The sequence below is a fragment of the Palaemon carinicauda genome, chromosome 39 (assembly GCF_036898095.1).
Source record: "Palaemon carinicauda isolate YSFRI2023 chromosome 39, ASM3689809v2, whole genome shotgun sequence".
Taxonomy (NCBI): Eukaryota; Metazoa; Arthropoda; class Malacostraca; order Decapoda; family Palaemonidae; genus Palaemon; species Palaemon carinicauda.
The window spans coordinates 57,995,970-58,009,040 of NC_090763.1; the positions used below are offsets into that span (position 1 = coordinate 57,995,970).

The 13,071-nt window shown below is 43.6% G+C and overlaps 1 long non-coding RNA gene across 1 annotated transcript; it reads right to left on the reverse strand.

The window, feature by feature from the left end:
• Positions 1 to 3: 3 nt before the first annotated feature.
• LOC137630884 (uncharacterized) lies at positions 4 to 11,918 on the reverse strand. Its single transcript, XR_011041793.1, has 3 exons — positions 11,805 to 11,918; positions 11,067 to 11,554; positions 4 to 133 (listed from the first exon to the last, which is right to left on the reverse strand). It is a non-coding gene; the product is annotated as an uncharacterized lncRNA (long non-coding RNA).
• Positions 11,919 to 13,071: the final 1,153 nt, after the last annotated feature.

The window sequence follows — 13,071 nt, forward strand, 5'->3', positions numbered from 1 at the left end:
TTGATATGTTCGATTGCTAATCTTACATTGAGGGTCACATTTCCATTCCTGTTTCAGCTCAAATGCAGTGTGGGATTTTGGATTTTATGCTACTGTCTTCAGATTTATATCTGGTAAACAGGTAACAGGCCATCTGCAAAATAAAGTAGACTACACTTAATTCACTATCTATTAGGTAGATATCTGGTAGATATTTTTAGAAAAAGGGATTTTGACGAAGGAAAAATCTATTTCTGGGAAGAGGCCTGTGACGCCCGGTGAGAAAGGTCCTTCTTTATACCTTTCCTAATATAAATCTTCCAAATATACTAGAGAAAGATAAAAGCATGGAATGCAGAGGTTACAACCCTCGCGCGAACACCTTGTAGGTGTCGTGTATTAAAGAAAGGCGTGTGTAAACCACTATTCACAGGTTGTCTTCCATTTAGATAATCCCTTCATCAATGGGGAGGGCCGTGACAGGCCCTAGATAACATGGTTGAACTCCCCAACGACACCTACCACGCGCGCCCTCTAGGACATCCTTCTGCAAGAACATATGGCTTGGCAAGGAAAAAGAGGGGTGGGGTCCGTATCAAATAACCGGGAAGGGTTTCACCGGGCGTCACAGGCCTCTTCCCAGAAATAGATTTTTCTTTCGTCAAAATCCCTTTTCTGGGGGGCCTGTGACGGCCGGTGAGAATGTACCAGAGAATGCCTTCCAAGCCCAATAAATTAATAACATAATAAGGAGAAAACAAACACCATGTAAGGCAATAATATAATACTGTAAGTAAACAAATCATAAACTAGCCATAGGCATAGGGGATGTAATGCTAAAATAATATGAGGACCAGGGATCACCTGAGTGTCCCGTCGTGAAAGGAATCAACCTTACATGTCTAAGCATATCTAAACTTTACAGGAATGATAATTACAATAACAGTTAAATCATAACAATTAAACATGGCAAAATAACTTAGGGCTAACGAACCACCCAGGAGAGTGGCGACGTGGTGTGAGAGGTGGTCAGGAGGGAGGAGAGAAGAGATGGAATAAAGAAATAATCAGAGATTAATGGGGGGAGATAAGACTCCCCGCTGCAACCGTAGGGTATTTAAGGGCCTGTAAGTTCTTTAGATAGTGGCGTTTGAAAACCATAGGAGACTTCCAACCCGTGTATTTTTTAAGGTCATCAAAGTCCATGTTCTGGAAGTAATTGATAGAGGTAGCTATTGACCGTATATCATGAGCATGGGGAAATGATTCCGGGTTAGCATGTTTAATGAAGTAGAGGATTTGTTGTCTGATACCTTGAATGGTCAAAGTACCACCTTGTTCCCTGATAAATAAGGGGCCAGACGAGCGGGTGGCAGATCTAGCTAAAAAGGTCCTGAGAGTAGTGACTGGACACAGCGAAGGATCCTGGGGAAGAGAGATGATCTTCCAAGGGGACCACCTATTTTGCGGGTCCTCATTTTTTGCTAGGAAAGCTCTGTCTGGGGTAAGCAGTACTTCGCCTGTAGGGAGGAAATCTATGTTTTCCGGGTTACGTGAGAGCGCTGCTAGTTCTGAGATTCTAGCACCTGAGGCCATAGCTGATAGAAATAACGTCTTCCTAAGCAGAGTGATATAAGAGCAGGACTCGTTGTCAGTGTCCGACGCGAGTTTGAGGACATTGTTCAGAGACCAAGAGACTTTTTGTGGCCGATCCAACGGCCGAAGCCTAGCACATGCTTTTGGAATACAGTGATACCTCGGTAGTCGAACGACTATACTCGAACAATTCGGAGTTCGACCAAAATTTTCGAGAAATTTTTGCTGCGGTGCTCGACCAAAAATTCGGTACTCGACCAGCCGAACACGTGACGACCGCATGGGCTTTGTGATGATCGCGCCATCTCGGCCACTCTCGCTTGTTCGGGAAGCATCAGTTCTCTCGAGAGCGTCACTCAGACAACGCGCGATCAGCATTCGTTGTGATTTAGTGATTTTCAGTGCTTTTAATTGCTTTTTTAGCTTTCATAATGAGTCCCAAGAAAGTAATGAGTGTTAAGGGGAAGGAGAAGAGGAAAACAGTGCGAACAACGATCGAGTTGAAGAAGGAAATTATAGCGAAATATGAGAATGGTGTACGAGTGTCCGATTTAGCGGTAGAATACGGAATGGCGAAGTCGACCATTTCTACGTTTTTAAAGCATAAAGAAATGATTAAGAAGGCGAATGTTGCAACGGGAGTTACGGCGGTAACTAAGCAAAGGCCACAAGTGATTGAGGAGATGGAAAAGTTGCTTTTAATATTTATTAAAGAAAAACAGTTGGCCGGGGAAAGTGTTAGTGAAGCGTTCATTTGTGAAAAAGCGTTGCATATCTATGAAGAATTAGTGAAGAAAAGTCCGAGTACCAGTGAAAGTGATTCATTTACATTTAAAGCGAGCAGGGGTTGGTTTGAAAAGTTTCGTAATAGAACAGGTATTCATCGTGTTACTAGGCATGGGGAGGCAGCTAGTTCGGATCAAATTGCAGCCGATAAATACGTGGGGGAATTCGATCGGTACATAAATGAACAAAAGGTATGTTCACTACAGTACAGAAAATGGTTTAAAATTGTTTTATTTTAGTACAGTAAATGGTTTAAAATTGTTTTATAGGATTTTCTGACCAATTTCATACACATTTAGATAATTATTGTTGTTTAGGTACACGTTTTATTAATATTTTGGGCCTGTTCGAGTGCTTGGGAACGGAATAGAATATATACCATTATTTCTTATGGGGAAAAAAAATTCGGTACTCGAACAAATCGGAGGTCGAACACGGATCTCGAACGGATTATGGTCGAGTACCGAGGTATCACTGTAGATGAGAAATAGGAATCAGCTAGATTAATGTTAAACCCAACCAGGAATATCTTCTTCAGAGCTGACTTGATGGTAGTTATAGTGCTAGCTGCCAAGCCCTTGTCAAATAAGAACCTAAAGAACGAGATGGCTAAATTCGGAGTTATACGAGTGTGGTCTGAATTCTTTAAGAAACCTGCTAATTTCTTAACAGCCGAATCATATTGACGAATTGTCGAGTCCCTTTTGTCCGCTTCGATGAAGAGAACGTTTTCCGGGTCAATGTTTGCGTCTTTATGCGCTGCAAACTTCATGAAGTCCACAAAGTTAGGGTTTTGGCTACCCTTGAGGAATCTGACACAGTCTGTGTTTGAATTACTTGGGTTAGTTTGGGGAATGGAATCCGGAAGGGTCGGAGTTTCAGCTCGAGGAGGAGAGGAAACCAACTGCTCTTTGGCCAGTGAGGTGCTACTAAGGCCACTGTCCCCCGGAAGGAGCGTAGTTTGTGCAATACTTTCATTAGAAGATTCACTGGTGGAAATAGGTAAATCTTCCTCCAATGGTTCCAATCCAGGGTTAATGCGTCTATGGCATAAGCCTGAGGGTCCATGTTTGGTGTCACATAACAAGGAAGTTTGTGATTCATCTGAGTTGCGAATAGATCTACCTGAAGGCCCGGAACCAGCCTGAGTATCCACTGGAATGAAATTATGTCCAGAGACCATTCTGATTCCAGTGGTTTCATCCTGGATAGTGAGTCCGCTATCACATTCTGAACTCCCGCTAGGTGGGTTGCTGACAGGAACCAGTTCTTTTCTGCTGCCAAGGTGAAGATAGTGACCAGGATCTGATTCAGGTTGGGCGACTTGGATCCTCCTCTGTTGATGCAGTGTACTACGGCTGTGCTGTCTGACACTACTCTGATGTGGGTCGACCTCGGAGGAGAGAGCCTCTTCAGGGTCAAGAACACTGCCATGGCTTCGAGAACATTGATGTGGAAGTGTTTCATGGCGGGTGACCAAGAGCCCTGAAACATCTGACGTTCGTAGTAACCCCCCCATCCACTCAGAGACGCGTCTGTATGAATTGTCACTTGTGGGGGTGGGAATTGAAGAGGAACCGATTTGGAAAGGTTCTTCGATTCGGACCATGGCTGTAATCTCATTTTCAAGACAGAGGGGATTTTCGAGACCTTGTCTCTTAAAGGTACTGTGGCTCTCTTTCTCCAAACTCGATTGATGTCTGAGTTTGGCTTTCAATAGGCGATCTGTTACTGAGGCGAATTGCAGAAGGCCGAGGATTCTTTCTAAGGCTCTTCTGGACACCTGCCTGTGTTTTATAAAATTTTTGACCTTGGAAGCTATTTCTCTTACCTTTTTGGGAGGTAGAACCAGCTTGTGCCGTGCAAGGTCCCACTGTATGCCTAACCATTCGAAGCGGTCTGATGGAAGTAGGCGGGATTTTTGGAGATTGACCCGAAATCCCAGGTTGGCGAGAAAACGAAGTACTTTCTTCGTAGCTCTGTTGCACTCCAGGGCTGACCGAGCCCAAATAAGCCAATCGTCCAGATAAGCAACGATCTGAATCCCTTGGTTCCTGAGTTGTTCTAGCACCGTCTCTCCCAGTTTCGTGAATATCCTGGGTGCAATGTTGAGGCCGAAGGGCATGACTTTGAATGCAAAGGCTTTCCTGCCTAGACGGAAACCTAGGTAAGGAGAGAAGTTTCGAGCTATTGGTACGTGATAATAGGCGTCGGTAAGATCGATAGAGGTGGTGACGGCCCCACGGGGAAGCAGGGTACGTACCTGAGAGATGGTCAACATCCGGAACTTGTCGCAGAGGATGTAAGAATTTAGCTTTGACAAGTCCAGGACCACTCTCAATGCCGACGAGCCTTTCTTCGGAACTGTGAACAGGCGGCCTTGGAACTTCAGCGATCGAACCCGTTTGATTGCTTTTTTCTGTAGTAACTCGGTGGTGTACTCTCTCAGAATGGATGTGGGTCTCTGGAAGAAGGTCACTGGTGGAGGAGGGGAACCTTGTGACCATTTCCACCCCAAGCCTTTGGAGACTATGCTGTGAGCCCACGGACTGAAGGTCCAACGGTCTCGAAAGTGGTAAAGTCTCCCCCCTACCGGAACTATATCATTGCGAGGGAGTGAATCTAGGTTCTTTCCCTCCTCGAGAACCCCTTGTCCTAGGTCCGCCTCGTTGACGGAACTGTCCTCTAGCCCTGTAGCTACCTCTCTGGTGTCCACGAAAGGGACCTGAGGGTCCGTAGCTAGGGATGTATGCGGGTGAGGGCATCCAAACGGGGTTGGGTTGGGTACCTGGGGGAGCAGTGAGGTAGACCACCTGTTGAGGGTGTTTCGGCTGTAGAGGAGACGAAGCAGTGGGAGACTGTGAAGACGAGTGGGCAATCGACGATTGTTGGTAGTGACCTCGGCTCGTCTTGTAAGGGGCAAACCTCTGTTTCTTCCTGAAGAAGTTTTGTTTTTGCCCTTCAACCCTCTTTTTGGCAGTGAGGCCCCACCTCACTTGCAAATTTTGATTTGCTCTCGCAGCGTCTTGTAGTACCTTGTTCACCTCCTCCTGAGGAAAAAGGTTCTTACCCCAGCAGGGGGAAGCTATCAGCCTATTCGGTTCATGCCTGATCGTGGCCTCAGAAAGAACGTGCTTCCTGCAACTAACCCGAGCCGAACAAAACTCGTGTAAGTCGATTTGGAAGGACAGACAGGTTCTTTGTGAATACCCGGAACATGGTCTCGGTCGGGTAAAGTGAGGTTAGGGACTCCACGGAGGTAATGGAGTGGAGAGACCTAGCCAACCTATTCCGTGCCTCAAACTCAGTCTTGAGAAGAATATCTGGTAATTTAGGAAGCTTCTCGGAGAACAGATTAGAGGCACAGTCTGGGTTTAACTTCCCTACTGTGAAAGTAGCGGGGGCATCATCCCAGATAGTAACGGTACTCGGAATGAGCATGGAGGTGGGATCGGTCTCTAAGAGCTGGCATGGCAGAACCTTCTTTGATAGCCTGAAAAGTAAGAGCTGCCACTTTATCTGTAATAGGCAAGGTAATACCTGGAGAAGCTGTAAATATGGTGTAGGCTCCTTTGTGTGGGGTGAGCTTGGAATTAGTGCAACCCCAGTCTGACAACGTCCTGGCCCAGAAAGATTGGGCCTGCTCTTTAGGGAATATTACCGTTTCCTTCGGTACCTTGTCTAACCTAACCAAGGCATGTTCTTTCAATCGCACGAAGCCGTTGAATGGGAATTCTAGTCCCGGAGGGTAAAATTCTAAGTCCTCTAGAGGACGGGTGCCTATGCCCTCTAGAGTTATGGCACCATCAATATATGGAGCATGTAAGGCAAACCTCCAAGGGTTGTTTTTCTCGAAGGGAGGTAACTTCGATGCGTCCGGGGCTGAAGGAGGGGGCATCTGAGTTCCGGAACGGATGAGACTTGCCACCATATCTTTGAGCTCCGTCATAGCTCCTCGGTCTGCCCTAGACTGTTGAAGATATTGTTGTATCTGCTCTTTCACAATATCCCTGACCATGGCGGCGGATAAAGGGGGCTCCCGAGCTTGATCCTCTAACGAAGCCCTGGACTTAGTAGACTTTGACTTCTTAGGAGTCACGGTTTTAGGTATAGCAATATGAACATCAGGATCCTTTGAGGGTCCCGGAACCGGTGACCCTGATAATGGCAAAGCTGAAGGCTTAAAGGTACGTAGTGGCTTCACCTTGGGTCGTACAGGAATGGAGGAACCTAGAGGAGAAGCCGTAGGTTTATCAAAGCCGTGAAAGGAAGTAGAAGAGGAAGGAGTGTGGGGTGAAAGGGGGTCCACCAACTCAACACCACCTACCTGCTCATCCATGGGTTCCTCGTCCAGACCTAGGTAGGGCTCGGCCTCCGTCACTAAAACCTCTTCCTCAGTTAGAATGGTTTCTCTAATCACTTCAATTAACGGGGCCGCTGTCTCCGGTGGAACTGCTGCAGCAGTAGAGCCTGGGAATAGGCGAGAAGCCATGTCTCCATCAAGAAGATAGGGTGCGCCAGCAGGCGCATTCCTCCCAAACCCTGACACCCAAGTCCGGAGAGTAGCTCTCGCCTCCCTGAGAGATTCATCATCAGCCTGAAAGAGGAGAGGGAATTAATGATGAAGTCAAAACTGAAGTCAATATACAAAGAGCAATTAATTCTTCGCAAAGAATATTAACAGGGACACTAGAACCAACTTACCTCCTCGCTCAGGAGTAGGGCTGACAGCCCATAGCAGAGCATGCATGCCTCCGGAAACCATATCGTATAGGGGGCTTGTCCCGGTTCCCGAGAGAAGGATATGGCGCAATGGGCATGGGCCCGGCATAGATCATGGCCCATGGGATCAGTAAAGGCAGCGGAGCAGCCCCTGGCAGTGCAGCGGACTTTCTGTAAAAAGAAAGAAGACATAAGTCTGGATGTTCCTTGAGATTCTTGTCATTGACTTATGAATCAGAAACACTTAAATCTTAATTAATGTGTGAGTATGGTAGTAGCTAACACCTTAATAAAATAAGAAATTATAATAGAAAAACCAGTAACCACATAGCATGAATCTCTAAACTTCATCGATATCACACTGTTAACTCCGGTTCTGGACTCCTGCTTGATCTCTGTTTTTACCGGAGGTCCGGTAGCAAAGGCCCGTCATCGTGAAATCGTGACCGTCTCCGGTACGATAACATTATCCTCAATGAATGAGTTATCTCCAGTGAAGCCGGAGATACGATGAAAACGGGGGCCTTAACTGTGTAATTGTGATCAAACATGACAAAGGTTCGTGTGTAAAAGGCTTCAGCCGGAGTCCGAGTGCCGGATTTCACCGTTGCACTCCAAAAATCTGCTCCGGAACGATAACTAGTTCTCACCCAATGAGTATCCATTATAGCGGAGCATAACTCAAGGCGGAGCCAAGCATAACTCAAGGCGGAGCTAAGGGTGTCGGTATAAAACGACCCCAATTAATGACTCATACACTAACGTACCTAATAATAGTGTTAGCTATATTAACAGTAACCACATCAATAAATCGTTTATAATATTAAACGTACTATCATCAATTCTGATACTGAGAAGAGGCCTGAATAACCCGTGATCGTATAAAAACGGAGAACGGGAAATTCACCTCTCTTACTCAAAGAAAACGAGAGAAAGGATAACTCATACCTGTAGAACAGGAAACGAGCACTCTATGCTTTCGCTCTCAAGGTTACATATTAAAAATTAACATCACACAATAAATAAGAAATTTAATAAAAATTGATTGCTTTTCTTAGTAATAGTAATAACGAAGAATAACGACAACGTAACCAAAAAACAAGGATATAGTCTAAAACGAACCCTCCAGGAGGGTACAAATTAACAGACTAAATCGCTAAGCTTTAAATCGTTACTATGCTTTAAAACGCTAAGCTTTAAATCGTTACTATGCTTTAAAACGCTATCTTAAATCGCTATTCTTCGTAGGTCCAAATTGGACTTGCAAGCAAATAAATACCATAGTAAAAATTAATAATAATTAATGATAACATAAAAGGCCATAAAACGTAAGTGATATAACCTATCCGACAGAGTACCAGATGGGCAAAATTAACTAGAAAATTTACCGAAGCGAACATACCCAAAATGGCTGCCGATATCTCGGCAGGACAATCGCTTCCAAAACTAAAAACCACCATAATGGAAATAGAACAAATGCCCGGTACTGTCAAAAACTGCCAAAACAAACTATGGTACTTAACATTGGTAAGGGTGAAGTAACAACGTCAGTCATGTTGAAATAACGAGAAATTCTTCGAAAAAACACTGTGCCCAAAAAAACTATGCTTGCTTGAAGTCCAATTAAAGAAGGATGTCCTAGAGGGCGCGCGTGGTAGGTGTCGTTGGGGAGTTCAACCATGTTATCTAGGGCCTGTCACGGCCCTCCCCATTGATGAAGGGATTATCTAAATGGAAGACAACCTGTGAATAGTGGTTTACACACGCCTTTGTTTAATACACGACACCTACAAGGTGTTCGCGCGAGGGTTGTAACCTCTGCATTCCATGCTTTTATCTTTCTCTAGTATATTTGGAAGATTTATATTAGGAAAGGTATAAAGAAGGACCTTTCTCACCGGCCGTCACAGGCCCCCCAGAAATAAAGTTTTTAACTCCAGCAAATTTTTTTATCTCCACAAAATTCTGGAAAAATAAGCAACCTAGTTCGAAATCAGTAATCATAAGCGAGTGAATGGTACACACACTACTTAGAAAAGTCATGTTAACAGCCTTTATATCAATTAAGCAACCTTAAAAGATTTTTACACAAGTTCTCAATCTCAGCAATAAAAAAATCTCATCTAATCCATGGAGAGAATATAACTGAGGTTTCGTAGGTCAATATCACTCGCAACCAATACAGATGAAAAATTATGGCTTTTTTTTTTCTTTTTAAACCTCGGGTCGTATACGACCCACCACACCTATCCATGGTTTTAGGGCAGCCCATTCTCTGCGAGGTACAGCTTCACTTGCGGGATAAAGCAGTTCACGAACCAGTCGAGTGTGAGGGCTTTGGTTATCCATGCCTTTTCATTACTTGTCCAGTAGCAAGCAGCAAGGCTTTGTTTTTGTTTTTCAAAGCCTGAGGATTCAATGACTTGTAAATTAAGCAGGGCTTGAGCATGAAGCCCGTGGCATTCCCGCACGAGGAGCGAGACACGATCTTTGTGGGCCTTAAACCCTGGCTTCTTTACTTCGTCCTTTTAAAGGAACATCCGGGACGGCATCCTCTTCCCTTAGAGGCCAGTCTCATCCATATTGAACACCTGCTCCGGCAGATAGCCACCTTCTTTAATTAATTTCGGGAACTCGTCCTCGACATAATGAAGAGCTGCCTCTTGGTCTGCCGAGGCGGCCTCCCAATACAAAGGAATGCTGCGAAGGCCAAACCTCTTAAATTTCTCGAACCAGCCCTTGCTGGCAACAAAACCACGTTTTTATCGTGGGGCAGGATCATCATCTTCGTCGTCTTCGTTAGATTTTCCTTCAGGAACGAGGCTATCGTACAGGGTTTTGGCTTTGGTTCGAAACATATTGGTATAGAGACTAACCTTTCCCTGAGTGATATCCACATTGATAACGCATTCTCCATTTGCACAATTGTCTTATTACGAGGAGTCACAATGCGCTTAAGTGTTCTTGGAGAAGGTTACTGAGGCAGTTTTACTTATTTACATTTCATCTTTTTTTTAATGTAGAGAACAGTCTATTCATTCACTCCGTAAATGCGGGCAACAGACGCATAGCTACTGCCTGCCTTAAGCATGTCCAATAATTTCACTTTCTCATTCACCATCATTTTTCTCTTCTTCTCGGGTTTACTAGAGGACGTAGATGATGTTTAGGAGCCATTTTCAAGGGCGTCACAAGCACCATTTTACACTAAAATAGCACACTAAAACAGCTAAAAGTTCCATGCAGCAAGACTAAGCAACACAAGTGAAGCGAGAGAGAACAATGAATGCGGTCTCCCTTCGGTCTCCCTTCGCGGGGTGCATGGCAGGGAGAGATGCTGGATAAAGCGTCCCGGTGGCTCAGCCAATCACCTTGCGAGATGCTGGAGCCGAGAGGGCCAGCGAATCAGAGGTGGATTTTGATTCGCACGCCATCTCAGTGTTGATACCTGATGTTCTACTGTACTCTTCTGCCTTCTGCTAGCGCCCGTGTAACTTTCGCACCATTTTTTAAAATTTTTGATGAAAATTTTGGAAATCCGCAATGCACTGAGGCCGCGAAATGGCGAGGGATTACTATTTATACTTGTACTGTACCAATAAATGAACATTGAAGTCACATAAGAAAATACATACAGTAAACAATGAATGAAAATGTTCACAAGTTTTGTAGACTAATCTTTAAATTTCAGTTACTAAGTATTGTATAGTATTTTGTACTTTACTTTTAAATCTCTAGTAACTGAACTGTACAAGTGGAAAATTTACTGAAAAATATCTTGCTATTCTGCCAGGGTAAGAAGATGGTCTATGCCACTGTCATCAAGCTCCTTAGAGGTTACCGGAGAATCAAGTGTTCGAGGTAGGGGGGTGGTGGCTGTTAGCATGAGGAGGAAAAACAGTGCAATAGGCAGCTGCTTACCAGCGGCTCTTGTAGGCAGCGAAACAACCACCTAAGGAAAGCATAATCTTCAGGGTACTTACCATTTAAGGGTCAATGCTGTAGGCCTTTTGCTTCAATCCTTCCACCATTCATGATATTTGCCAACCTCTTGACAATGCTTTCATCTGCCTTGTCAGGTTCATCGGGCTCCCCGTCTTCCGCACTTGCTGAACAGACTTACTCAGTCAACCCCTCATGGCCATCAAGCAACTACAAGATGTTTTCCTAAGCCACATCCTTGAAGCCTTTGAATTCCACTTTCAAAGAAAGCTAATCTCATGATTATCTTGTTTGCTGGAAAGATGACTAAAATCTGGCTAAGTCCTTCACACATTGGCTACAGACCTTTCCAGCAAGCATTCTCAGGCCTGATGTGAACTTATTCCTCAGAAACAGAGTCTACAATCATGAATCCCTTCCACTACTGGGAAACATGCTGGTCAGTTGTTATCCGTGCCTCCTAAAGTCGCACCATCACTCATCAGCTATAGTGGGGCTTTAAATTCTTAATCACCCCCTGGTCTATAGGCTGTTGAGAGAGAGAGGGCTTTGCTGATTAATTAATGAAGCCAGGTTCAATGAGGTGCCTTACGGTGTTTTTACATAAAATGAACATACACCTTGGAGACAAAAAGAATTTTTAGAATGAGGCTTGATTGAATAAATTTCATAATGTAAATTATAATATTTTACCAAAGTGAGAAGGGCTAAATAAGTTAATGTACAGTACATGAACTAACATACATTAGAGAAACTGAAAATTTACACTATTAGCCTACCTGTCCTTTGCTGCCTTGAAACTGGGAGTACTGCATTCCTCCTGGGTAATGAACGTCTTCTGCAGCATCTTTCTAAAAACTGTCAAGCAATAAAAAAACAAAAAAACAATGTACTGTACAATATATGTAACAGTACAACCTTCTAAATTCAAGTAATGATCCAGTACTGTTATTTAAATTATAATTCTATTTAACATGACCAGAACGTGTGCCAATTAACATTTATGTTAAGCGTATCTATTCTAGTACACTACAACCTTTTAAATAAATCAATATGTAAGAATAAAATCATGCAAGGAGAAATTAAGAATTTATATAATTGTCCATAAACTTAACAGTTTTATCCATAACCCAAACTTGTTCTGGTTTGTAAATTTTACATATAAATGTTCATAAACTTACCAGTTTCATCCGAAATCCAAACTTGTTCCGGTTTGTACACATATTATGCAGCTCGTCTGGGAAAATTCTCCATGTGGTCTGCAGAAGCACACACTCAGTAATTTCCTTTTTCTTCATAGTAAAGCGCTGTTTAAAATTCTCAAACCAGCCTTCGCTGACTTTGGAAGGTATTTACTGGATTGTAGTGTCTTAACTGGCTGAGGGCTAAGGTTCATCCTGCATGAAATGGCGGAGTACACTTGGCCGATTCCCTGATGACAAGTGTCTACGATTGATTGATTTAAGGTTTTCTGGCATCCTGACATCTAAGGTCATTAATGCCGATATTTAGTTTATATATACAAAAAAAATTAAAGATTATTCAGTTAAAACCATAAATTTGGATGTCATTATAAAAGTTTAGATAGTTTTCAGAAGACCTGCTTCTGAAATAAATCTAAAAATGCCACTTGCATAGTAGGACACATGTCCAAGAATCTTGGCTAGGATGAACCTGCCCCCTCACCTCGAGCCTAAAACAAATATCTATTCCTTAAATTATTATAATTGGGGCATTCGGTCAACAAATGCCTCACTGTTAGAGGTACTAAACAGTCTTCACAATAGGGTTGGTGTTGGCCCTTCAGCAGAAACTAGTGTGTCAACCGAGTGTGACCAATACGGAGACGGCAGAGAGAAGTTCCCCATTTTAGGGGCATCATGTTATACCTTCAAGAAGATATGGCATTTGTTACTTCTCTTATTCTATTGCCATCTAGACTATCCCAGTGCTGTTGCCATTTATTACAAAGCAATTTCTTGATGTTAGGTAGGAAATCATTACACAGAATGGGATATCTTCTTGGTAGCAATTCGGATGCAGCAT